The sequence below is a fragment of the Clavelina lepadiformis genome, chromosome 4 (assembly GCF_947623445.1).
Source record: "Clavelina lepadiformis chromosome 4, kaClaLepa1.1, whole genome shotgun sequence".
Lineage (NCBI taxonomy): Eukaryota > Metazoa > Chordata > Ascidiacea > Aplousobranchia > Clavelinidae > Clavelina > Clavelina lepadiformis.
The window spans coordinates 14655323-14672891 of NC_135243.1; the positions used below are offsets into that span (position 1 = coordinate 14655323).

Below are 17569 nucleotides of genomic sequence, written 5' to 3' on the forward strand. Positions count from 1 at the left end.
AATTGAAAATGCCATTTTATTTCTTTTGAAATCGCCTACGACCATACCAGGTTGAGCAGACCTGATCTCGTTCGATCTCGGAAGTTAAGTAACCTCGGGCCCTGTTAGTACTTGGATGGTTGACCGCCTGGGAATACCGGGTGTTGTAAGCATTTTTGTCATGCTGTATATTTCAATTATTTTTATAGCAACTGTTTGCGTTTTTGTATATCTTATGCAATCGAATTATAATTGAAAATGCCATTTTCTTTCTTTTGAAATTGCCTACGACCATACCGGGTTGAGTAGACCCGATCTCGTTCGATCTCGGAAGTTAAGCAACCTCGGGCACGGTTAGTACTTGGATGGGTGACCGCTTGGGAATACCGTGTGTTGTAAGCATTTTAGTCATGCTGTATAGTTCAATTATTTTTATAACATCTGTTTACTTTTTTGAATTTCCTATGTAATCGAATTAGAATTGAAAATGCCATTTTATTTCATTTGAGATCACCTACGACCATACCAGGTTGAGTAGACCCGATCTCGTTCGATCTCGGAAGTTAAGCAACCTCGGGCCCGGTTAGTACTTGGATGGGTGACCGCCTGGGAATATCGGGTGTTGTAAGCATTTTAGTCATGCTGTATATTTCAATCAAATTTATAGCAACTATTTGCTTTTTTGAATTTCCTATGCAATCGAATTAGAATTGGAAAGACCATTTTCTTTCATTTGAAATCGTCTACGACCATACCAGGTTGAGTAGACCCGATCTCGTTCGATCTCGGAAGTTAAGCAACCTCGGGCCCGGTTAGTACTTGGATGGGTGACCGCCTGGGATTAACGGGTGTTGTAAGCATTTTAGTCATGCTGTATATTTCAATCAAATTTATAGCAACTATTTGCTTTTTTGAATTTCCTATGCAATCGAATTAGAATTGGAAAGACCATTTTCCTTCATTTGAAATCGCCTACGACCATACCAGGTTGAGTAGACCCGATCTCGTTCGATCTCGGAAGTTAAGCAACCTCGGGTCCTGTTAGTACTTGGATGGTTGACCGCCTGGGAATACCGGGTGTTGTAAGCATTTTATTCATGCTGTATATTTCAATAAAATGTCTAGCAACTGTTTGCCTTTTTTAATTTCCTATGCAATCGAATTAGAATTGAAAATGCCCTTTTCTTTTTTTTGAAATCGCCTACGACCATACCAGGTTGAGTATACCCGATCTCGGAAGTTAAGCAACCTCGGGCCCTGTTAGTACTTGGATGGGTGACCGCCTGGGAATACCGGGTGTTGTAAGCATTTTAGTCATGCTGTATATTTCAATTCAATTTTTAGCAACTATTTGCTTTTTTGAATTTCCCTTGCAATCGAATTAGAATTCATAAAGCCATTTTTATTCTTTTGAAATCGCCTACGACCATACCAGGTTGAGTAGACCCGATCTCGTTCGATCTCGGAAGTTAAGCAACCTCGGGCCCGGTTAGTACTTGGATGGGTGACCGCCTGGGAATACCGGGTGCTGTAAGCATTTTAATCATGCTGTATATTTCAATTAAATTTTTAGCAACTATTTGCTTTTTTGAGTTTCCTATGCAATCGATTTAGAATTGAAAAGGCCATTTTATTTCTTTTGAAATCGCCTACGACCATACCAGGTTGAGCAGACCTTATCTCGTTCGATCTCGGATGTTAAGTAACCTCGGGCCCTGTTAGTACTTGGATGGTTGACCGCCTGGGAATACCGGGTATTGTAAGCATTTTAGTCATGCTGTATATTTCAATTATTTTTATAGCAACTGTTTGCGTTTTTGTATTTCTTATGCAATCGAATTATAATTGAAAATGCCATTTTCTTTCATTTGAAATCGCCTACGACCATACCAGGTTGAGTAGACCCGATCTCGTTCGATCTCGGAAGTTAAGCAACCTCGGGCCCTGTTAGTACTTGGATGGTTGACCGCCTGGGAATACCGGGTGTTGTAAGCATTTTAGTCATGCTGTATATTTCAATCAAATGTCTAGCAACTGTTTGCGTTTTTTAATTTCCTATGCAATCGAATTAGAATTGGAAAGACCATTTTCTTCCATTTGAAATCGCCTACGACCATACCAGGTTGAGTAGACCCGATCTCGTTCGATCTCGCAAGTTAAGCAACCTCGGGCCCTGTTAGTACTTGGATGATTGACCGCCTTGGAATACCGGGTATTGTAAGCATTTTAATCATGCTGTATATTTCAATCAAATGTCTAGCAACTGTTTGCATTTTTTAATTTTCTATGCAATCGAATTAGAATTGGAAAGACCATTTTCTTTCATTTGAAATCGCCTACGACCATACCAGGTTGAGTAGACCCGATCTCGTTCGATCTCGGAAGTTAAGCAACCTCGGGTCCTGTTAGTACTTGGATGGTTGACCGCCTGGGAATACCGGGTGTTGTAAGCATTTTATTCATGCTGTATATTTCAATAAAATGTCTAGCAACTGTTTGCCTTTTTTAATTTCCTATGCAATCGAATTCTAATTGAAAATGCCCTTTTTTTTTTTTTGAAATCGCCTACGACCATACCAGGTTGAGTATACCCGATCTCGGAAGTTAAGCAACCTCGGGCCCTGTTAGTACTTGGATGGGTGACCGCCTGGGAATACCGGGTGTTGTAAGCATTTTAGTCATGCTGTATATTTCAATTCAATTTTTAGCAACTATTTGCTTTTTTGAATTTCCCTTGCAATCGAATTAGAATTCATAAAGCCATTTTTATTCTTTTGAAATCGCCTACGACCATACCAGGTTGAGTAGACCCGATCTCGTTCGATCTCGGAAGTTAAGCAACCTCGGGCCCGGTTAGTACTTGGATGGGTGACCGCCTGGGAATACCGGGTGCTGTAAGCATTTTAATCATGCTGTATATTTCAATTAAATTTTTAGCAACTGTTTGCTTTTTTGAGTTTCATATGCAATCGATTTAGAATTGAAAAGGCCATTTTATTTCTTTTGAAATCGCCTACGACCATACCAGGTTGAGCAGACCTTATCTCGTTCGATCTCGGATGTTAAGTAACCTCGGGCCCTGTTAGTACTTGGATGGTTGACCGCCTGGGAATACCGGGTATTGTAAGCATTTTAGTCATGCTGTATATTTCAATTATTTTTATAGCAACTGTTTGCGTTTTTGTATTTCTTATGCAATCGAATTATAATTGAAAATGCCATTTTCTTTCATTTGAAATCGCCTACGACCATACCAGGTTGAGTAGACCCGATCTCGTTCGATCTCGGAAGTTAAGCAACCTCGGGCCCTGTTAGTACTTGGATGGTTGACCGCCTGGGAATACCGGGTGTTGTAAGCATTTTAGTCATGCTGTATATTTCAATCAAATGTCTAGCAACTGTTTGCGTTTTTTAATTTCCTATGCAATCGAATTAGAATTGGAAAGACCATTTTCTTCCATTTGAAATCGCCTACGACCATACCAGGTTGAGTAGACCCGATCTCGTTCGATCTCGGAAGTTAAGCAACCTCGGGCCCTGTTAGTACTTGGATGATTGACCGCCTTGGAATACCGGGTATTGTAAGCATTTTAATCATGCTGTATATTTCAATCAAATGTCTAGCAACTGTTTGCATTTTTTAATTTCCTATGCAATCGAATTAGAATTGGAAAGACCATTTTCTTTCATTTGAAATCGCCTACGACCATACCAGGTTGAGTAGACCCGATCTCGTTCGATCTCGGAAGTTAAGCAACCTCGTGCCCTGTTAGTACTTGGATGATTGACCGCCTGGGAATACCGTGTGTTGTAAGCATTTTAATCATGCTGTATATTTCAATCAAATGTCTAGCAACTGTTTGCGTTTTTTAATTTCCTATGCAATCCAATTAGAATTGAAAATGCCCTTTTCTTTTTTTTGAAATCGCCTACGACCATACCAGGTTGAGTATACCCGATCTCGAAGTTAAGCAACCTCGGGCCCTGTTAGTACTTGGATGGGTGACCGCCTGGGAATACCGGGTGTTGTAAGCATTTTTAGTCATGCTGTATATTTCAATTCAATTTTTTGGAAACTATTTGCTTTTTTGAATTTCCTATGCAATCGAATTTAAATTCATAAAGCCATTTTTATTCTTTTGAAATCGCCTACGACCATACCAGGTTGAGTAGACCCGATCTCGTTCGATCTCGGAAGTTAAGCAACCTCGGTCCCGGTTAGTACTTGGATGGGTGACCGCCTGGGAATACCGTGTTTTGTAAGCGTTTTAGTCATGCTGTATACTTCAATTATTTTTATAACATCTGTTTACTTTTTTGAATTTCCTATGCAATCGAATTAGAATTGAAAATGCCATTTTCTTTCATTTGAAATCACCTACGACCATAACAGAATGAGTAGACCCGATCTCGTTCGATCTCGGAAGTTAAGCAACCTCGTGCCCGGTTAGTACTTGGATGGGTGACCGCCTGGGAATACCAGGTGCTGTAAGCATTTTAGTCATGCTGTATACTTCAATTAAATTTTTAGCAACTATTTGCTTTTTTGAATTACCTATGCAATCGAATTTGATTTGGAAAGACCATTTTTCTTCATTTGAAATCGTCTACGACCATACCAGTTTGAGTAGACCCGATCTCGTTCGATCTTGGAAGTTAAGCAACCTCGGGCCCTGTTAGTACTTGGATGGGTGACCGCCTGGGAATACCGGGTGTTGTAAGCATTTTAGTCATGCTGTATATTTCAATTCAATTTTTAACAACTTTTTGCTTTTTTGAAATTCCTATGCAATCGAATTAGAATTGATAAAGCCATTTTTATTCTTTTGAAATCGCCTACGACCATACCAGGTTGAGTAGACCCGATCTCGTTCGATCTCGGAAGTTAAGCAACCTCGGGCCCGGTTAGTAGTTGAATGGGTGACTGCCTGGGAATACCGGTTGTTGTAAGCATTTTAGTCATGCTGTATATTTCAATTATTTTTATAGCAACTGTTTGCGTTTTTGTATTTCTTATGCAATCGAATTAGAATTGAAAATGTCATTTTCTTTCATTTGAAATTGCCTACGACCATACCGGGTTGAGTAGACCCGATCTCGTTCGATCTCGGAAGTTAAGCAACCTCGGGCTCGGTTAGTACTTGGATGGGTGACCGCCTGGGAATACCGGGTGCTGTAAGCATTTTAGTCATGCTGTATATCTCAATTAAATTTTTAGCAACTATTTGCTTTTTTGAATTTCCTATGGAATCGATTTAGAATTGAAAATGCCATTTTATTTCTTTTGAAATCGCCTACGACCATACCAGGTTGAGCAGACCTGATCTCGTTCGATCTCGGAAGTTAAGTAACCTCGGGCCCTGTTAGTACTTGGATGGTTGACCGCCTGGGAATACCGGGTGTTGTAAGCATTTTTGTCATGCTGTTTATTTCAATTATTTTTATAGCAACTGTTTGCGTTTTTGTATTTCTTATGCAATCGAATTAGAATTGAAAATGCCATTTTCTTTCTTTTGAAATTGCCTACGGCCATACCGGGTTGAGTAGACCCGATCTCGTTCGATCTCGGAAGTTAAGCAACCTCGGGCACGGTTAGTACTTGGATGGGTGACCGCTTGGGAATACCGTGTGTTGTAAGCATTTTAGTCATGCTGTATAGTTCAATTATTTTTATAACATCTGTTTACTTTTTTGAATTTCCTATTTAATCGAATTAGAATTGAAAATGCCATTTTCTTTCATTTGAGATCACCTACGACCATACCAGGTTGAGTAGACCCGATCTCGTTCGATCTCGGAAGTTAAGCAACTTCGGGCCCGGTTAGTACTTGGATGGGTGACCGCCTGGGAATAACGGGTGTTGTAAGCATTTTAGTCATGCTGTATATTTCAATCAAATTTATAGCAACTATTTGCTTTTTTGAATTTCCTATGCAATCGAATTAGAATTGGAAAGACCATTTTCCTTCATTTAAAATCGCCTACGACCATACCAGGTTGAGTAGACCCGATCTCGTTCGATCTCGGAAGTTAAGCAACCTCGGGCCCTGTTAGTACTTGGATGATTGACCGCCTGGGAATACCGGGTGTTGTAAGCATTTTAATCATGCTGTATATTTCAATCAAATGTCTAGCAACTGTTTGCATTTTTTAATTTTTTATGCAATCGAATTAGAATTGGAAAGACAATTTCCTTCATTTGAAATCGCCTACGACCATACCAGGTTGAGTAGACCCGATTTCGTTCGATCTCGGAAGTTAAGCAACCTCGGGCCCTGTTAGAACTTGGATGATTGACCGCCTGTGAATACCGTGTGTTGTAAGCATTTTAATCATGCTGTATATTTCAATCAAATGTCTAGCAACTCTTTGCGTTTTTTAATTTCCTATGCAATCCAATTAGAATTGAAAATGCCCTTTTCTTTTTTTTGAAATCGCCTACGACCATACCAGGTTGAGTATACCCGATCTGGGAAGTTAAGCAACCTCGGGCCCTGTTAGTACTTGGATGGGTGACCGCCTGGGAATACCGGGTGTTGTAAGCATTTTAGTCATGCTGTATATTTCAATTCAATTTTTTGGAAACTATTTGCTTTTTTGAATTTCCTATGCAATCGAATTTGAATTCATAAAGCCATTTTTATTCTTTTGAAATCGCCTACGACCATACCAGGTTGAGTAGACCCGATCTCGTTCGATCTCGGAAGTTAAGCAACCTCGGGCCCGGTTAGTACTTGGATGGGTGACCGCCTGGGAATACCGTGTTTTGTAAGCGTTTTAGTCATGCTGTATACTTCAATTATTTTTATAACATCTGTTTACTTTTTTGAATTTCCTATGCAATCGAATTAGAATTGAAAATGCCATTTTCTTTCATTTGAAATCACCTACGACCATAACAGAATGAGTAGACCCGATCTCGTTCGATCTCGGAAGTTAAGCAACCTCGGGCCCGGTTAGTACTTGGATGGGTGACCACCTGGGAATAACGGGTGTTGTAAGCATTTTAGTCATGCTGTATATTTCAATTCAATTTTTAGCAACTATTTGCTTTTTTAAATTTCCTATGCAATCGAATTAGAATTCATAAAGCCATTTTCTTTCTTTTGAAATCGCCTACGACCATACCAGGTTAAGTAGACCCGATGTCGTTCGATCTCGGAAGTTAAGCAACCTCGTGCCCGGTTAGTACTTGGATGGGTGACCGCCTGGGAATACCAGGTGCTGTAAGCAATTTAGTCATGCTGTATACTTCAATTAAATTTTTAGCAACTATTTGCTTTTTTGAATTTCCTATGCAATCGAATTAGAATTGAAAATGCCATTTTCTTTCTTTTGAAATCGCCTACGACCATACCAGGTTGAGTAGACCTGATCTCGTTCGATCTCAGAAGTTAAGCAACCTCGGGCCCGGTTAATACTTGGATGGGTGACCGCCTGGGAATAACGGGTGTTGTAAGCATTTTATTCATGCTGTATATTTCAATCAAATTTATAGCAACTATTTGCTTTTTTGAATTTCCTATGCAATCGAATTTGATTTGGAAAGACCATTTTTCTTCATTTGAAATCGTCTACGACCATACCAGTTTGAGTAGACCCGATCTCGTTCGATCTTGGAAGTTAAGCAACCTCGGGCCCTGTTAGTACTTGGATGGGTGACCGCCTGGGAATAACGGGTGTTGTAAGCATTTTAGTCATGCTGTATATTTCAATTTAATTTTTAGCAACTATTTGCTTTTTTGAATTTCCTATGCAATCGAATTAGAATTCATAAAGCCATTTTCTTTCTTTTGAAATCGCCTACGACCATACCAGGTTGAGTAGACCCGATCTCGTTCGATCTCGGAAGTTAAGCAACCTCGGGCCCGGTTAGTAGTTGAATGGGTGACTGCCTGGGAATCCCGGTTGTTGTAAGCATTTTAGTCATGCTGTATATTTCAATTATTTTTATAGCAACTGTTTGCGTTTTTGTATTTTTTACGCAATCGAATTAGAATTGAAAATGTCATTTTCTTTCTTTTGAAATTGCCTACAACCATACCGGGTTGAGTAGACCCGATCTCGTTCGATCTCGGAAGTTAAGCAACCTCGGGCTCGGTTAGTACTTGGATGGGTGACCGCCTGGGAATACCGGGTGTTGTAAGCATTTTTGTCATGCTGTATATTTCAATTATTTTTATAGCAACTGTTTGCGTTTTTGTATTTCTTATGCAATCGAATTGTAATTGAAAATGCCATTTTCTTTCTTTTGAAATTGCCTACGACCATACCGGGTTGAGTAGACCCGATCTCGTTCGATCTCGGAAGTTAAACAACCTCGGGCACGGTTAGTACTTGGATGGGTGACCGCTTGGGAATACCGTGTGTTGTAAGCATTTTAGTCATGCTGTATAGTTCAATTATTTTTATAACATCTGTTTACTTTTTTGAATTTCCTATGTAATCGAATTAGAATTGAAAATGCCATTTTCTTTCATTTGAGATCACCTACGACCATACCAGGTTGAGTAGACCCGATCTCGTTCGATCTCGGAAGTTAAGCAACCTCGGGCCCGGTTAGTACTTGGATGGGTGACCGCCTGGGAATAACGGGTGTTGTAAGCATTTTAGTCATGCTGTATATTTCAATTCAATTTTTAGCAACTATTTGCTTTTTTGAATTTCCTATGCAATCGAATTAGAATTGAAAGACCATTTTTTTTCATTTGAAATCGTCTACGACCATACCAGGTTGAGTAGACCCGATCTCGTTCGATCTCGGAAGTTAAGCAACCTCGGGCCCGGTTAGTACTTGGATGGGTGACCGCCTGGGAATAACGGGTGTTGTAAGCATTTTAGTCATGCTGTATATTTCAATCAAATTTATAGCAACTATTTGCTTTTTTGAATTTCCTATGCAATCGAATTAGAATTGGAAAGACCATTTTCCTTCATTTGAAATCGCTTACGACCATACCAGGTTGAGTAGACCCGATCTCGTTCGATCTCGGAAGTTAAGCAACCTCGGGTCCTGTTAGTACTTGGATGGTTGACCGCCTGGGAATACCGGGTGTTGTAAGCATTTTATTCATGCTGTATATTTCAATAAAATGTCTAGCAACTGTTTGCGTTTTTGAATTTCCTATGCAATCGATTTAGAATTGAAAATGCCCTTTTCTTTTTTTTGAAATCGCCTACGACCATACCAGGTTGAGTATACCCGATCTCGGAAGTTAAGCAACCTCGGGCCCTGTTAGTACTTGGATGGGTGACCGCCTGGGAATACCGGGTGTTGTAAGCATTTTAGTCATGCTGTATATTTCAATTCAATTTTTAGCAACTATTTGCTTATTTGAATTTCCCATGCAATCGAATTAGAATTCATAAAGCCATTTTTATTCTTTTGAAATCGCCTACGACCATACCAGGTTGAGTAGACCCGATCTCGTTCGATCTCGGAAGTTAAGCAACCTCGGGCCCGGTTAGTACTTGGATGGGTGACCGCCTGGGAATACCGGGTGCTGTAAGCATTTTAATCATGCTGTATATTTCAATTAAATTTTTAGCAACTATTTGCTTTTTTGAATTTCCTATGCAATCGATTTAGAATTGAAAAGGCCATTTTACTTCTTTTGAAATCGCCTACGACCATACCAGGTTGAGCAGACCTTATCTCGTTCGATCTCGGATGTTAAGTAACCTCGGGCCCTGTTAGTACTTGGATGGTTGACCGCCTGGGAATACCGGGTATTGTAAGCATTTTAGTCATGCTGTATATTTCAATTATTTTTATAGCAACTGTTTGCGTTTTTGTATTTCTTATGCAATCGAATTATAATTGAAAAAGCCATTTTCTTCTTTTTGAAATTGCCTACGACCATACCGGGTTGAATAGACCCGATCTCGTTCGATCTCAGAAGTTAAGCAACCTCGGGCCCGGTTAGTACTTGGATGGGTGACCGCCTGGGAATACCGTGTGTTGTAAGCATTTTAGTCATGCTGTATATTTCAATCAAATTTATAGCAACTATTTGCTTTTTTGAATTTCCTATGCAATCGAATTAGAATTGGAAAGACCATTTTCTTTCATTTGAAATCGTCTACGTCCATACCAGGTTGAGTAGACCCGATCTCGTTCGGTCTCGGAAGTTAAGCAACCTCGGGCCCGGTTAATACTTGGATGGGTGACCGCCTGGGAATAACGGGTGTTTTAAGCATTTTAGTCATGCTTTATATTTCAATTAAATTTATAGCAACTATTTGCTTTTTTGAATTTCCTATGCAATCGAATTAGAATTGGAAAGATCATTTTCTTTCATTTGAAATCGCCTACGACCATACCAGGTTGAGTAGACCCGATCTCGTTCGATCTCGGTAGTTAAGCAACCTCGGGCCCTGTTAGTACTTGGATGGTTGACCGCCTGGGAATACCGGGTGTTGTAAGCATTTTAGTCATGCTGTATATTTCAATCAAATGTCTAGCAACTGTTTGCGTTTTTTAATTTCCTATGCAATCGAATTCTAATTGAAAATGTCCTTTTCTTTTTTTTGAAATCGCCTACGACCATACCAGGTTGAGTATACCCGATCTCGGAAGTTAAGCAACTTTGGGCCCGGTTAGTACTTGGATGGGTGACCGCCTGGGAATACCGGGTGTTGTAAGCATTTTAGTCATGCTGTATATTTCAATTAAATTTTTAGCAACTATTTGCTTTTTTGAATTTCCTATGCAATCGAATTAGAATTGGAAAGACCATTTTCTTTCATTTGAAATCGCCTACGACCATACCAGGTTGAGTAGACCCGATCTCGTTCGATCTCGGAAGTTAAGCAACCTCGGGCCCGGTTAGTACTTGGATGGGTGACCGCCTGGGAATACCGGGTGCTGTAAGCATTTTAATCATGCTGTATATTTCAATTAAATTTTTAGCAACTATTTGCTTTTTTGAATTTCCTATGCAATCGAATTAGAATTGGAAAGACCATTTTCTTTCATTTGAAATCGCCTACGACCATACCAGGTTGAGTAGACCCGATCTCGTTCGATCTCGGAAGTTAAGCAACCTCGGGCCCTGTTAGTACTTGGATGGTTGACCGCCTGGGAATACCGGGTGTTGTAAGCATTTTAGTCATGCTGTATATTTCAATCAAATGTCTAGCAACTGTTTGCGTTTTTTAATTTCCTATGCAATCGAATTAGAATTGGAAAGACCATTTTCTTTCATTTGCAATCGCCTACGACCATACCAGGTTGAGTAGACCCGATCTCGTTCGATCTCGGAAGTTAAGCAACCTCGGGCCCTGTTAGTACTTGGATGATTGACCGCCTGGGAATACCGGGTGTTGTAAGCATTGTAATCATGCTGTATATTTCAATCAAATGTCTAGCAACTGTTTGCATTTTTTAATTTCCTATGCAATCGAATTAGAATTGGAAAGACCATTTTCTTTCATTTGAAATCGCCTACGACCATACCAGGTTGAGTAGACTCGATCTCGTTCGATCTCAGAAGTTAAGCAACCTCGGGCCCTGTTAGTACTTGGATGATTGACCGCCTGGGAATACCGGGTGTTGTAAGCATTTTATTCATGCTGTATATTTCAATAAAATGTCTAGCAACTGTTTGCGTTTTTTGAATTTCCTATGCAATCGAATTCTAATTGAAAATGCCCTTTTCTTTTTTTTGAAATCGCCTACGACCATACCAGGTTGAGTATACCCGATCTCGGAAGTTAAGCAACCTCGGGCCTTGTTAGTACTTGGATGGGTGACCGCTTGGGAATACCGGGTGTTGTAAGCATTTTAGTCATGCTGTATATTTCAATTCAATTTTTAGCAACTATTTGCTTATTTGAATTTCCCATGCAATCGAATTAGAATTCATAAAGCCATTTTTATTCTTTTGAAATCGCCTACGACCATACCAGGTTGAGTAGACCCGATCTCGTTCGATCTCGGAAGTTAAGCAACCTCGGGCCCGGTTAGTACTTGGATGGGTGACCGCCTGGGAATACCGGGTGCTGTAAGCATTTTAATCATGCTGTATATTTCAATTAAATTTTTAGCAACTATTTGCTTTTTTGAATTTCCTATGCAATCGATTTAGAATTGAAAAGGCCATTTTATTTCTTTTGAAATCGCCTACGACCATACCAGGTTGAGCAGACCTTATCTCGTTTGATCTCGGATGTTAAGTAACCTCGGGCCCTGTTAGTACTTGGATGGTTGACCGCCTGGGAATACCGGGTATTGTAAGCATTTTAGTCATGCTGTATATTTCAATTATTTTTATAGCAACTGTTTGCGTTTTTGTATTTCTTATGCAATCGAATTATAATTGAAAATGCCATTTTCTTTCTTTTGAAATTGCCTACGACCATACCGGGTTGAATAGACCCGTTCTCGTTCGATCTCGGAAGTTAAGCAACCTCGGGCCCGGTTAGTACTTGGATGGGTGACCGCCTGGGAATACCGTGTGTTGTAAGCATTTTAGTCATGCTGTATATTTCAATCAAATTTATAGCAACTATTTGCTTTTTTGAATTTCCTATGCAATCGAATTAGAATTGGAAAGACCATTTTCTTTCATTTGAAATCGTCTACGTCCATACCAGGTTGAGTAGACCCGATCTCGTTCGATCTCGGAAGTTAAGCAACCTCGGGCCCGGTTAATACTTGGATGGGTGACCGCCTGGGAATAACGGGTGTTTTAAGCATTTTAGTCATGCTGTATATTTCAATTAAATTTATAGCAACTATTTGCTTTTTTGAATTTCCTATGCAATCGAATTAGAATTGGAAAGATCATTTTCTTTCATTTGAAATCGCCTACGACCATACCAGGTTGAGTAGACCCGATCTCGTTCGATCTCGGAAGTTAAGCAACCTCGTGCCCTGTTAGTACTTGGATGGTTGACCGCCTGGGAATACCGGGTGTTGTAAGCATTTTAGTCATGCTGTATATTTCAATCAAATGTCTAGCAACTGTTTGCGTTTTTTAATTTCCTATGCAATCGAATTCTAATTGAAAATGTCCTTTTCTTTTTTTTGAAATCGCCTACGACCATACCAGGTTGAGTATACCCGATCTCGGAAGTTAAGCAACCTCGGGCCCTGTTAGTACTTGGATGGGTGACCGCCTGGGAATACCGGGTGTTGTAAGCATTTTAGTCATGCTGTATATTTCAATTCAATTTTTAGCAACTATTTGCTTTTTTGAATTTCCTATGCAATCGAATTAGAATTCATAAAGCCATTTTTATTCTTTTGAAATCGCCTACGACCATACCAGGTTGAGTAAACCCGATCTCGTTCGATCTCGGAAGTTAAGCAACCTCGGGCCCGGTTAGTACTTGGATGGGTGACCGCCTGGGAATACCGGGTGCTGTAAGCATTTTAATCATGCTGTATATTTCAATTAAATTTTTAGCAACTATTTGCTTTTTTGAATTTCCTATGCAATCGAATTAGAATTGGAAAGACCATTTTCTTTCATTTGAAATCGCCTACGACCATACCAGGTTGAGTAGACCCGATCTCGTTCGATCTCGGAAGTTAAGCAACCTCGGGCTCTGTTAGTACTTGGATGGGTGACCGCCTGGGTATACCGGGTGTTGTAAGCATTTTAGTCATGCTGTATATTTCAATCAAATGTCTAGCAACTGTTTGCGTTTTTTAATTTCCTATGCAATCGAATTAGAATTGGAAAGACCATTTTCTTTCATTTGCAATCGCCTACGACCATACCAGGTTGAGTAGACCCGATCTCGTTCGATCTCGGAAGTTAAGCAACCTCGGGCCCTGTTAGTACTTGGATGATTGACCGCCTGGGAATACCGGGTGTTGTAAGCATTTTAATCATGCTGTATATTTCAATCAAATGTCTAGCAACTGTTTGCATTTTTTAATGTCCTATGCAATCGAATTAGAATTGGAAAGACCATTTTCTTTCATTTGAAATCGCCTACGACCATACCAGGTTGAGTAGACCCGATCTCGTTCGATCTCGGAAGTTAAGCAACCTCGGGCCCTGTTAGTACTTGGATGATTGACCGCCTGGGAATACCGTGTGTTGTAAGCATTTTAATCATGCTGTATATTTCAATCAAATGTCTAGCAACTGTTTGCGTTTTTTAATTTCCTATGCAATCCAATTAGAATTGAAAATGCCCTTTTCTTTTTTTTGAAATCGCCTACGACCATACCAGGTTGAGTATACCCGATCTCGGAAGTTAAGCAACCTCGGGCCCTGTTAGTACTTGGATGGGTGACCGCCTGGGAATACCGGGTGTTGTAAGCATTTTAGTCATGCTGTATATTTCAATTCAATTTTTTGGAAACTATTTGCTTTTTTGAATTTCCTATGCAATCGAACTTGAATTCATAAAGCCATTTTTATTCTTTTGAAATCGCCTACGACCATACCAGGTTGAGTAGACCTGATCTCGTTCGATCTCGGAAGTTAAGCAACCTCGGTCCCTGTTAGTACTTGGATGGGTGACCGCCTGGGAATACCGTGTTTTGTAAGAGTTTTAGTCATGCTGTATACTTCAATTATTTTTATAACATCTGTTTACTTTTTTGAATTTCCTATGCAATCGAATTAGAATTGAAAATGCCATTTTCTTTCATTTGAAATCACCTACGACCATAACAGAATGAGTAGACCCGATCTCGTTCGATCTCGGAAGTTAAGCAACCTCGGGCCCGGTTAGTACTTGGATGGGTGACCGCCTGAGAATAACGGGTGTTGTAAGCCTTTTAGTCATGCTGTATATTTCATTTCAATTTTTAGCAACTATTTGCTTTTTTAAATTTCCTATGCAATCGAATTAGAATTGATAAAGCCATTTTCTTTCTTTTGAAATCGCCTACGACCATACCAGGTTGAGTAGACCTGATCTCGTTCGATCTCAGAAGTTAAGCAACCTCGGGCCCGGGTAATACTAGGATGGGTGACCGCCTGGGAATACCGGGTGTTGTAAGCACTCTATTCATGCTGTATATTTCAATCAAATTTATAGCAACTATTTGCTTTTTTGAATTTCCTATGCAATCGAATTTGATTTGGAAAGACCATTTTTCTTCATTTGAAATCGTCTACGACCATACCAGTTTGGGTAGACCCGATCTCGTTCGATCTCGGAAGTTAAGCAACCTCGTGCCCGGTTAGTACTTGGATGGGTGACCAGCTGGGAATACCAGGTGCTGTAAGCATTTTAGTCATGCTGTATACTTCAATTAAATTTTTAGCAACTATTTGCTTTTTTTGAATTTCCTATGCAATCGAATTAGAAGTGAAAATGTCATTTTCTTTCTTTTGAAATTGCCTACGACCATACCGGGTTGAGTAGACCCGATCTCGTTCGATCTCGGAAGTTAAGCAACCTCGGGCTCGGTTAGTACTTGGATGGGTGACCGCCTGGGAATACCGGGTGTTGTAAGCATTTTAGTCATGCTGTATAATTCAATTAAATTTATAACATCTGTTTACTTTTTTGAATTTCCTATGCAATCGAATTAGAATTCATAATAACATTTTCTTTCATTTGAAATCGCCTACGACCATACCAGGTTGAGTAAACCCGATCTCGTTCGATCTCGGAAGTTAAGCAACCTCGTGCCCGGTTAGTACTTGGATGGGTGAATAGCTGGGAATACCAGGTGCTGTAAGCATTTTAGTCATGCTGTATACTTCAATTAAATTTTTAGCAACTATTTGCTTTTTTTGAATTTCCTATGCAATCGAATTAGAATTGAAAATGCCATTTTCTTTCTTTTGAAATAGCCTACGACCATACCAGGTTGAGTAGACCTGATCTCGTTCGATTTCGGAAGTTAAGCAACCTCGGGCCCTGTTAGTACTTGGATGGGTGACCGCCTGGGAATACCGGGTGTTGTAAGCATTTTATTCATGCTGTATATTTCAATCAAATTTATGGCAACTATTTGCTTTTTTGAATTTCCTATGCAATCGAATTAGATTTGGAAAGACCATTTTTCTTCATTTGAAATCGTCTACGACCATACCAGTTTGAGTAGACCCGATCTCGTTCGATCTTGGAAGTTAAGCAACCTCGGGCCCTGTTAGTACTTGGATGATTGACCGCCTGGGAATACCGGGTGTTGTAAGCATTTTATTCATGCTGTATATTTCAATAAAATGTCTAGCAACTGTTTGCGTTTTTTGAATTTCCTATGCAATCGAATTCTAATTGAAAATGCCCTTTTCTTTTTTTTGAAATCGCCTACGACCATACCAGGTTGAGTATACCCGATCTCGGAAGTTAAGCAACCTCGGGCCTTGTTAGTACTTGGATGGGTGACCGCTTGGGAATACCGGGTGTTGTAAGCATTTTAGTCATGCTGTATATTTCAATTCAATTTTTAGCAACTATTTGCTTATTTGAATTTCCCATGCAATCGAATTAGAATTCATAAAGCCATTTTTATTCTTTTGAAATCGCCTACGACCATACCAGGTTGAGTAGACCCGATCTCGTTCGATCTCGGAAGTTAAGCAACCTCGGGCCCGGTTAGTACTTGGATGGGTGACCGCCTGGGAATACCGGGTGCTGTAAGCATTTTAATCATGCTGTATATTTCAATTAAATTTTTAGCAACTATTTGCTTTTTTGAATTTCCTATGCAATCGATTTAGAATTGAAAAGGCCATTTTATTTCTTTTGAAATCGCCTACGACCATACCAGGTTGAGCAGACCTTATCTCGTTTGATCTCGGATGTTAAGTAACCTCGGGCCCTGTTAGTACTTGGATGGTTGACCGCCTGGGAATACCGGGTATTGTAAGCATTTTAGTCATGCTGTATATTTCAATTATTTTTATAGCAACTGTTTGCGTTTTTGTATTTCTTATGCAATCGAATTATAATTGAAAATGCCATTTTCTTTCTTTTGAAATTGCCTACGACCATACCGGGTTGAATAGACCCGTTCTCGTTCGATCTCGGAAGTTAAGCAACCTCGGGCCCGGTTAGTACTTGGATGGGTGACCGCCTGGGAATACCGTGTGTTGTAAGCATTTTAGTCATGCTGTATATTTCAATCAAATTTATAGCAACTATTTGCTTTTTTGAATTTCCTATGCAATCGAATTAGAATTGGAAAGACCATTTTCTTTCATTTGAAATCGTCTACGTCCATACCAGGTTGAGTAGACCCGATCTCGTTCGATCTCGGAAGTTAAGCAACCTCGGGCCCGGTTAATACTTGGATGGGTGACCGCCTGGGAATAACGGGTGTTTTAAGCATTTTAGTCATGCTGTATATTTCAATTAAATTTATAGCAACTATTTGCTTTTTTGAATTTCCTATGCAATCGAATTAGAATTGGAAAGATCATTTTCTTTCATTTGAAATCGCCTACGACCATACCAGGTTGAGTAGACCCGATCTCGTTCGATCTCGGAAGTTAAGCAACCTCGTGCCCTGTTAGTACTTGGATGGTTGACCGCCTGGGAATACCGGGTGTTGTAAGCATTTTAGTCATGCTGTATATTTCAATCAAATGTCTAGCAACTGTTTGCGTTTTTTAATTTCCTATGCAATCGAATTCTAATTGAAAATGTCCTTTTCTTTTTTTTGAAA

General features: G+C 39.8%; 27 non-coding genes and 50 pseudogenes across 27 annotated transcripts; all 77 read left to right on the plus strand.

Moving 5' to 3' along the window:
• The first annotated feature begins 33 nt into the window (after positions 1-33).
• On the plus strand, positions 34-152 carry LOC143456059 (5S ribosomal RNA; annotated as a pseudogene).
• A 110-nt stretch (positions 153-262) lies between these two features.
• On the plus strand, positions 263-381 carry LOC143453690 (5S ribosomal RNA). Its single transcript, XR_013115347.1, has one exon. It is a non-coding gene; the product is annotated as a 5S ribosomal RNA (ribosomal RNA).
• Positions 382-491: 110 nt separating this feature from the next.
• Positions 492-610, plus strand: LOC143454164 (5S ribosomal RNA). The gene has a single exon (XR_013115800.1). It is a non-coding gene; the product is annotated as a 5S ribosomal RNA (ribosomal RNA).
• Positions 611-720: 110 nt separating this feature from the next.
• Positions 721-839, plus strand: LOC143455328 (5S ribosomal RNA). Its single transcript, XR_013116910.1, has one exon. It is a non-coding gene; the product is annotated as a 5S ribosomal RNA (ribosomal RNA).
• Positions 840-949: 110 nt separating this feature from the next.
• On the plus strand, positions 950-1068 carry LOC143455655 (5S ribosomal RNA; annotated as a pseudogene).
• Positions 1069-1178: 110 nt separating this feature from the next.
• Positions 1179-1287, plus strand: LOC143456564 (5S ribosomal RNA; annotated as a pseudogene).
• Positions 1288-1397: 110 nt separating this feature from the next.
• On the plus strand, positions 1398-1516 carry LOC143453801 (5S ribosomal RNA). Its single transcript, XR_013115453.1, has one exon. It is a non-coding gene; the product is annotated as a 5S ribosomal RNA (ribosomal RNA).
• A 110-nt stretch (positions 1517-1626) lies between these two features.
• Positions 1627-1745, plus strand: LOC143457216 (5S ribosomal RNA; annotated as a pseudogene).
• A 110-nt stretch (positions 1746-1855) lies between these two features.
• Positions 1856-1974, plus strand: LOC143455075 (5S ribosomal RNA). Its single transcript, XR_013116671.1, has one exon. It is a non-coding gene; the product is annotated as a 5S ribosomal RNA (ribosomal RNA).
• A 110-nt stretch (positions 1975-2084) lies between these two features.
• LOC143457117 (5S ribosomal RNA) lies at positions 2085-2203 on the plus strand (annotated as a pseudogene).
• A 110-nt stretch (positions 2204-2313) lies between these two features.
• On the plus strand, positions 2314-2432 carry LOC143455656 (5S ribosomal RNA; annotated as a pseudogene).
• A 110-nt stretch (positions 2433-2542) lies between these two features.
• On the plus strand, positions 2543-2651 carry LOC143456565 (5S ribosomal RNA; annotated as a pseudogene).
• A 110-nt stretch (positions 2652-2761) lies between these two features.
• LOC143453802 (5S ribosomal RNA) lies at positions 2762-2880 on the plus strand. The gene has a single exon (XR_013115454.1). It is a non-coding gene; the product is annotated as a 5S ribosomal RNA (ribosomal RNA).
• Positions 2881-2990: 110 nt separating this feature from the next.
• Positions 2991-3109, plus strand: LOC143457217 (5S ribosomal RNA; annotated as a pseudogene).
• A 110-nt stretch (positions 3110-3219) lies between these two features.
• Positions 3220-3338, plus strand: LOC143455077 (5S ribosomal RNA). The gene has a single exon (XR_013116673.1). It is a non-coding gene; the product is annotated as a 5S ribosomal RNA (ribosomal RNA).
• Positions 3339-3448: 110 nt separating this feature from the next.
• Positions 3449-3567, plus strand: LOC143456738 (5S ribosomal RNA; annotated as a pseudogene).
• A 110-nt stretch (positions 3568-3677) lies between these two features.
• Positions 3678-3796, plus strand: LOC143457090 (5S ribosomal RNA; annotated as a pseudogene).
• A 110-nt stretch (positions 3797-3906) lies between these two features.
• Positions 3907-4014, plus strand: LOC143457230 (5S ribosomal RNA; annotated as a pseudogene).
• Positions 4015-4126: 112 nt separating this feature from the next.
• LOC143456098 (5S ribosomal RNA) lies at positions 4127-4245 on the plus strand (annotated as a pseudogene).
• Positions 4246-4355: 110 nt separating this feature from the next.
• LOC143455926 (5S ribosomal RNA) lies at positions 4356-4474 on the plus strand (annotated as a pseudogene).
• A 110-nt stretch (positions 4475-4584) lies between these two features.
• LOC143456015 (5S ribosomal RNA) lies at positions 4585-4703 on the plus strand (annotated as a pseudogene).
• A 110-nt stretch (positions 4704-4813) lies between these two features.
• Positions 4814-4932, plus strand: LOC143455727 (5S ribosomal RNA; annotated as a pseudogene).
• A 110-nt stretch (positions 4933-5042) lies between these two features.
• Positions 5043-5161, plus strand: LOC143454482 (5S ribosomal RNA). The gene has a single exon (XR_013116102.1). It is a non-coding gene; the product is annotated as a 5S ribosomal RNA (ribosomal RNA).
• A 110-nt stretch (positions 5162-5271) lies between these two features.
• On the plus strand, positions 5272-5390 carry LOC143456060 (5S ribosomal RNA; annotated as a pseudogene).
• Positions 5391-5500: 110 nt separating this feature from the next.
• LOC143454114 (5S ribosomal RNA) lies at positions 5501-5619 on the plus strand. Its single transcript, XR_013115754.1, has one exon. It is a non-coding gene; the product is annotated as a 5S ribosomal RNA (ribosomal RNA).
• A 110-nt stretch (positions 5620-5729) lies between these two features.
• Positions 5730-5848, plus strand: LOC143455039 (5S ribosomal RNA). Its single transcript, XR_013116637.1, has one exon. It is a non-coding gene; the product is annotated as a 5S ribosomal RNA (ribosomal RNA).
• Positions 5849-5958: 110 nt separating this feature from the next.
• LOC143455954 (5S ribosomal RNA) lies at positions 5959-6077 on the plus strand (annotated as a pseudogene).
• Positions 6078-6186: 109 nt separating this feature from the next.
• Positions 6187-6305, plus strand: LOC143457334 (5S ribosomal RNA; annotated as a pseudogene).
• Positions 6306-6415: 110 nt separating this feature from the next.
• LOC143457140 (5S ribosomal RNA) lies at positions 6416-6524 on the plus strand (annotated as a pseudogene).
• Positions 6525-6635: 111 nt separating this feature from the next.
• LOC143455434 (5S ribosomal RNA) lies at positions 6636-6754 on the plus strand (annotated as a pseudogene).
• Positions 6755-6864: 110 nt separating this feature from the next.
• LOC143456511 (5S ribosomal RNA) lies at positions 6865-6983 on the plus strand (annotated as a pseudogene).
• A 110-nt stretch (positions 6984-7093) lies between these two features.
• On the plus strand, positions 7094-7212 carry LOC143456698 (5S ribosomal RNA; annotated as a pseudogene).
• A 110-nt stretch (positions 7213-7322) lies between these two features.
• On the plus strand, positions 7323-7441 carry LOC143454825 (5S ribosomal RNA). The gene has a single exon (XR_013116431.1). It is a non-coding gene; the product is annotated as a 5S ribosomal RNA (ribosomal RNA).
• A 110-nt stretch (positions 7442-7551) lies between these two features.
• On the plus strand, positions 7552-7670 carry LOC143456325 (5S ribosomal RNA; annotated as a pseudogene).
• A 110-nt stretch (positions 7671-7780) lies between these two features.
• Positions 7781-7899, plus strand: LOC143455402 (5S ribosomal RNA; annotated as a pseudogene).
• Positions 7900-8009: 110 nt separating this feature from the next.
• LOC143453791 (5S ribosomal RNA) lies at positions 8010-8128 on the plus strand. The gene has a single exon (XR_013115444.1). It is a non-coding gene; the product is annotated as a 5S ribosomal RNA (ribosomal RNA).
• A 110-nt stretch (positions 8129-8238) lies between these two features.
• Positions 8239-8357, plus strand: LOC143454111 (5S ribosomal RNA). Its single transcript, XR_013115752.1, has one exon. It is a non-coding gene; the product is annotated as a 5S ribosomal RNA (ribosomal RNA).
• A 110-nt stretch (positions 8358-8467) lies between these two features.
• Positions 8468-8586, plus strand: LOC143454472 (5S ribosomal RNA). Its single transcript, XR_013116092.1, has one exon. It is a non-coding gene; the product is annotated as a 5S ribosomal RNA (ribosomal RNA).
• A 109-nt stretch (positions 8587-8695) lies between these two features.
• On the plus strand, positions 8696-8814 carry LOC143454117 (5S ribosomal RNA). Its single transcript, XR_013115757.1, has one exon. It is a non-coding gene; the product is annotated as a 5S ribosomal RNA (ribosomal RNA).
• A 110-nt stretch (positions 8815-8924) lies between these two features.
• Positions 8925-9043, plus strand: LOC143455021 (5S ribosomal RNA). Its single transcript, XR_013116620.1, has one exon. It is a non-coding gene; the product is annotated as a 5S ribosomal RNA (ribosomal RNA).
• Positions 9044-9153: 110 nt separating this feature from the next.
• Positions 9154-9262, plus strand: LOC143456566 (5S ribosomal RNA; annotated as a pseudogene).
• Positions 9263-9372: 110 nt separating this feature from the next.
• Positions 9373-9491, plus strand: LOC143453803 (5S ribosomal RNA). Its single transcript, XR_013115455.1, has one exon. It is a non-coding gene; the product is annotated as a 5S ribosomal RNA (ribosomal RNA).
• Positions 9492-9601: 110 nt separating this feature from the next.
• LOC143457218 (5S ribosomal RNA) lies at positions 9602-9720 on the plus strand (annotated as a pseudogene).
• Positions 9721-9830: 110 nt separating this feature from the next.
• On the plus strand, positions 9831-9949 carry LOC143454838 (5S ribosomal RNA). The gene has a single exon (XR_013116443.1). It is a non-coding gene; the product is annotated as a 5S ribosomal RNA (ribosomal RNA).
• Positions 9950-10059: 110 nt separating this feature from the next.
• On the plus strand, positions 10060-10178 carry LOC143456728 (5S ribosomal RNA; annotated as a pseudogene).
• Positions 10179-10288: 110 nt separating this feature from the next.
• LOC143455432 (5S ribosomal RNA) lies at positions 10289-10407 on the plus strand (annotated as a pseudogene).
• A 110-nt stretch (positions 10408-10517) lies between these two features.
• Positions 10518-10626, plus strand: LOC143456074 (5S ribosomal RNA; annotated as a pseudogene).
• Positions 10627-10736: 110 nt separating this feature from the next.
• On the plus strand, positions 10737-10855 carry LOC143453805 (5S ribosomal RNA). Its single transcript, XR_013115457.1, has one exon. It is a non-coding gene; the product is annotated as a 5S ribosomal RNA (ribosomal RNA).
• Positions 10856-10965: 110 nt separating this feature from the next.
• Positions 10966-11084, plus strand: LOC143455079 (5S ribosomal RNA). Its single transcript, XR_013116674.1, has one exon. It is a non-coding gene; the product is annotated as a 5S ribosomal RNA (ribosomal RNA).
• A 110-nt stretch (positions 11085-11194) lies between these two features.
• Positions 11195-11313, plus strand: LOC143455955 (5S ribosomal RNA; annotated as a pseudogene).
• A 110-nt stretch (positions 11314-11423) lies between these two features.
• LOC143456825 (5S ribosomal RNA) lies at positions 11424-11542 on the plus strand (annotated as a pseudogene).
• Positions 11543-11653: 111 nt separating this feature from the next.
• LOC143456616 (5S ribosomal RNA) lies at positions 11654-11762 on the plus strand (annotated as a pseudogene).
• Positions 11763-11872: 110 nt separating this feature from the next.
• Positions 11873-11991, plus strand: LOC143453806 (5S ribosomal RNA). The gene has a single exon (XR_013115458.1). It is a non-coding gene; the product is annotated as a 5S ribosomal RNA (ribosomal RNA).
• Positions 11992-12101: 110 nt separating this feature from the next.
• On the plus strand, positions 12102-12220 carry LOC143457240 (5S ribosomal RNA; annotated as a pseudogene).
• Positions 12221-12330: 110 nt separating this feature from the next.
• LOC143454933 (5S ribosomal RNA) lies at positions 12331-12449 on the plus strand. The gene has a single exon (XR_013116534.1). It is a non-coding gene; the product is annotated as a 5S ribosomal RNA (ribosomal RNA).
• Positions 12450-12559: 110 nt separating this feature from the next.
• On the plus strand, positions 12560-12678 carry LOC143456362 (5S ribosomal RNA; annotated as a pseudogene).
• A 110-nt stretch (positions 12679-12788) lies between these two features.
• Positions 12789-12907, plus strand: LOC143456062 (5S ribosomal RNA; annotated as a pseudogene).
• Positions 12908-13017: 110 nt separating this feature from the next.
• LOC143456567 (5S ribosomal RNA) lies at positions 13018-13126 on the plus strand (annotated as a pseudogene).
• A 110-nt stretch (positions 13127-13236) lies between these two features.
• On the plus strand, positions 13237-13355 carry LOC143453607 (5S ribosomal RNA). The gene has a single exon (XR_013115267.1). It is a non-coding gene; the product is annotated as a 5S ribosomal RNA (ribosomal RNA).
• Positions 13356-13465: 110 nt separating this feature from the next.
• Positions 13466-13584, plus strand: LOC143455706 (5S ribosomal RNA; annotated as a pseudogene).
• A 110-nt stretch (positions 13585-13694) lies between these two features.
• Positions 13695-13813, plus strand: LOC143455956 (5S ribosomal RNA; annotated as a pseudogene).
• A 110-nt stretch (positions 13814-13923) lies between these two features.
• On the plus strand, positions 13924-14042 carry LOC143456675 (5S ribosomal RNA; annotated as a pseudogene).
• Positions 14043-14152: 110 nt separating this feature from the next.
• On the plus strand, positions 14153-14261 carry LOC143456568 (5S ribosomal RNA; annotated as a pseudogene).
• Positions 14262-14372: 111 nt separating this feature from the next.
• LOC143457163 (5S ribosomal RNA) lies at positions 14373-14491 on the plus strand (annotated as a pseudogene).
• Positions 14492-14601: 110 nt separating this feature from the next.
• On the plus strand, positions 14602-14720 carry LOC143456499 (5S ribosomal RNA; annotated as a pseudogene).
• A 110-nt stretch (positions 14721-14830) lies between these two features.
• LOC143453823 (5S ribosomal RNA) lies at positions 14831-14949 on the plus strand. Its single transcript, XR_013115474.1, has one exon. It is a non-coding gene; the product is annotated as a 5S ribosomal RNA (ribosomal RNA).
• A 110-nt stretch (positions 14950-15059) lies between these two features.
• Positions 15060-15178, plus strand: LOC143456176 (5S ribosomal RNA; annotated as a pseudogene).
• Positions 15179-15289: 111 nt separating this feature from the next.
• LOC143453682 (5S ribosomal RNA) lies at positions 15290-15408 on the plus strand. The gene has a single exon (XR_013115340.1). It is a non-coding gene; the product is annotated as a 5S ribosomal RNA (ribosomal RNA).
• Positions 15409-15518: 110 nt separating this feature from the next.
• LOC143456586 (5S ribosomal RNA) lies at positions 15519-15637 on the plus strand (annotated as a pseudogene).
• Positions 15638-15748: 111 nt separating this feature from the next.
• On the plus strand, positions 15749-15867 carry LOC143455619 (5S ribosomal RNA; annotated as a pseudogene).
• A 110-nt stretch (positions 15868-15977) lies between these two features.
• LOC143456949 (5S ribosomal RNA) lies at positions 15978-16096 on the plus strand (annotated as a pseudogene).
• Positions 16097-16207: 111 nt separating this feature from the next.
• Positions 16208-16316, plus strand: LOC143456617 (5S ribosomal RNA; annotated as a pseudogene).
• Positions 16317-16426: 110 nt separating this feature from the next.
• On the plus strand, positions 16427-16545 carry LOC143453807 (5S ribosomal RNA). Its single transcript, XR_013115459.1, has one exon. It is a non-coding gene; the product is annotated as a 5S ribosomal RNA (ribosomal RNA).
• Positions 16546-16655: 110 nt separating this feature from the next.
• LOC143457241 (5S ribosomal RNA) lies at positions 16656-16774 on the plus strand (annotated as a pseudogene).
• Positions 16775-16884: 110 nt separating this feature from the next.
• Positions 16885-17003, plus strand: LOC143454934 (5S ribosomal RNA). The gene has a single exon (XR_013116535.1). It is a non-coding gene; the product is annotated as a 5S ribosomal RNA (ribosomal RNA).
• Positions 17004-17113: 110 nt separating this feature from the next.
• LOC143456363 (5S ribosomal RNA) lies at positions 17114-17232 on the plus strand (annotated as a pseudogene).
• A 110-nt stretch (positions 17233-17342) lies between these two features.
• LOC143456063 (5S ribosomal RNA) lies at positions 17343-17461 on the plus strand (annotated as a pseudogene).
• Positions 17462-17569: the final 108 nt, after the last annotated feature.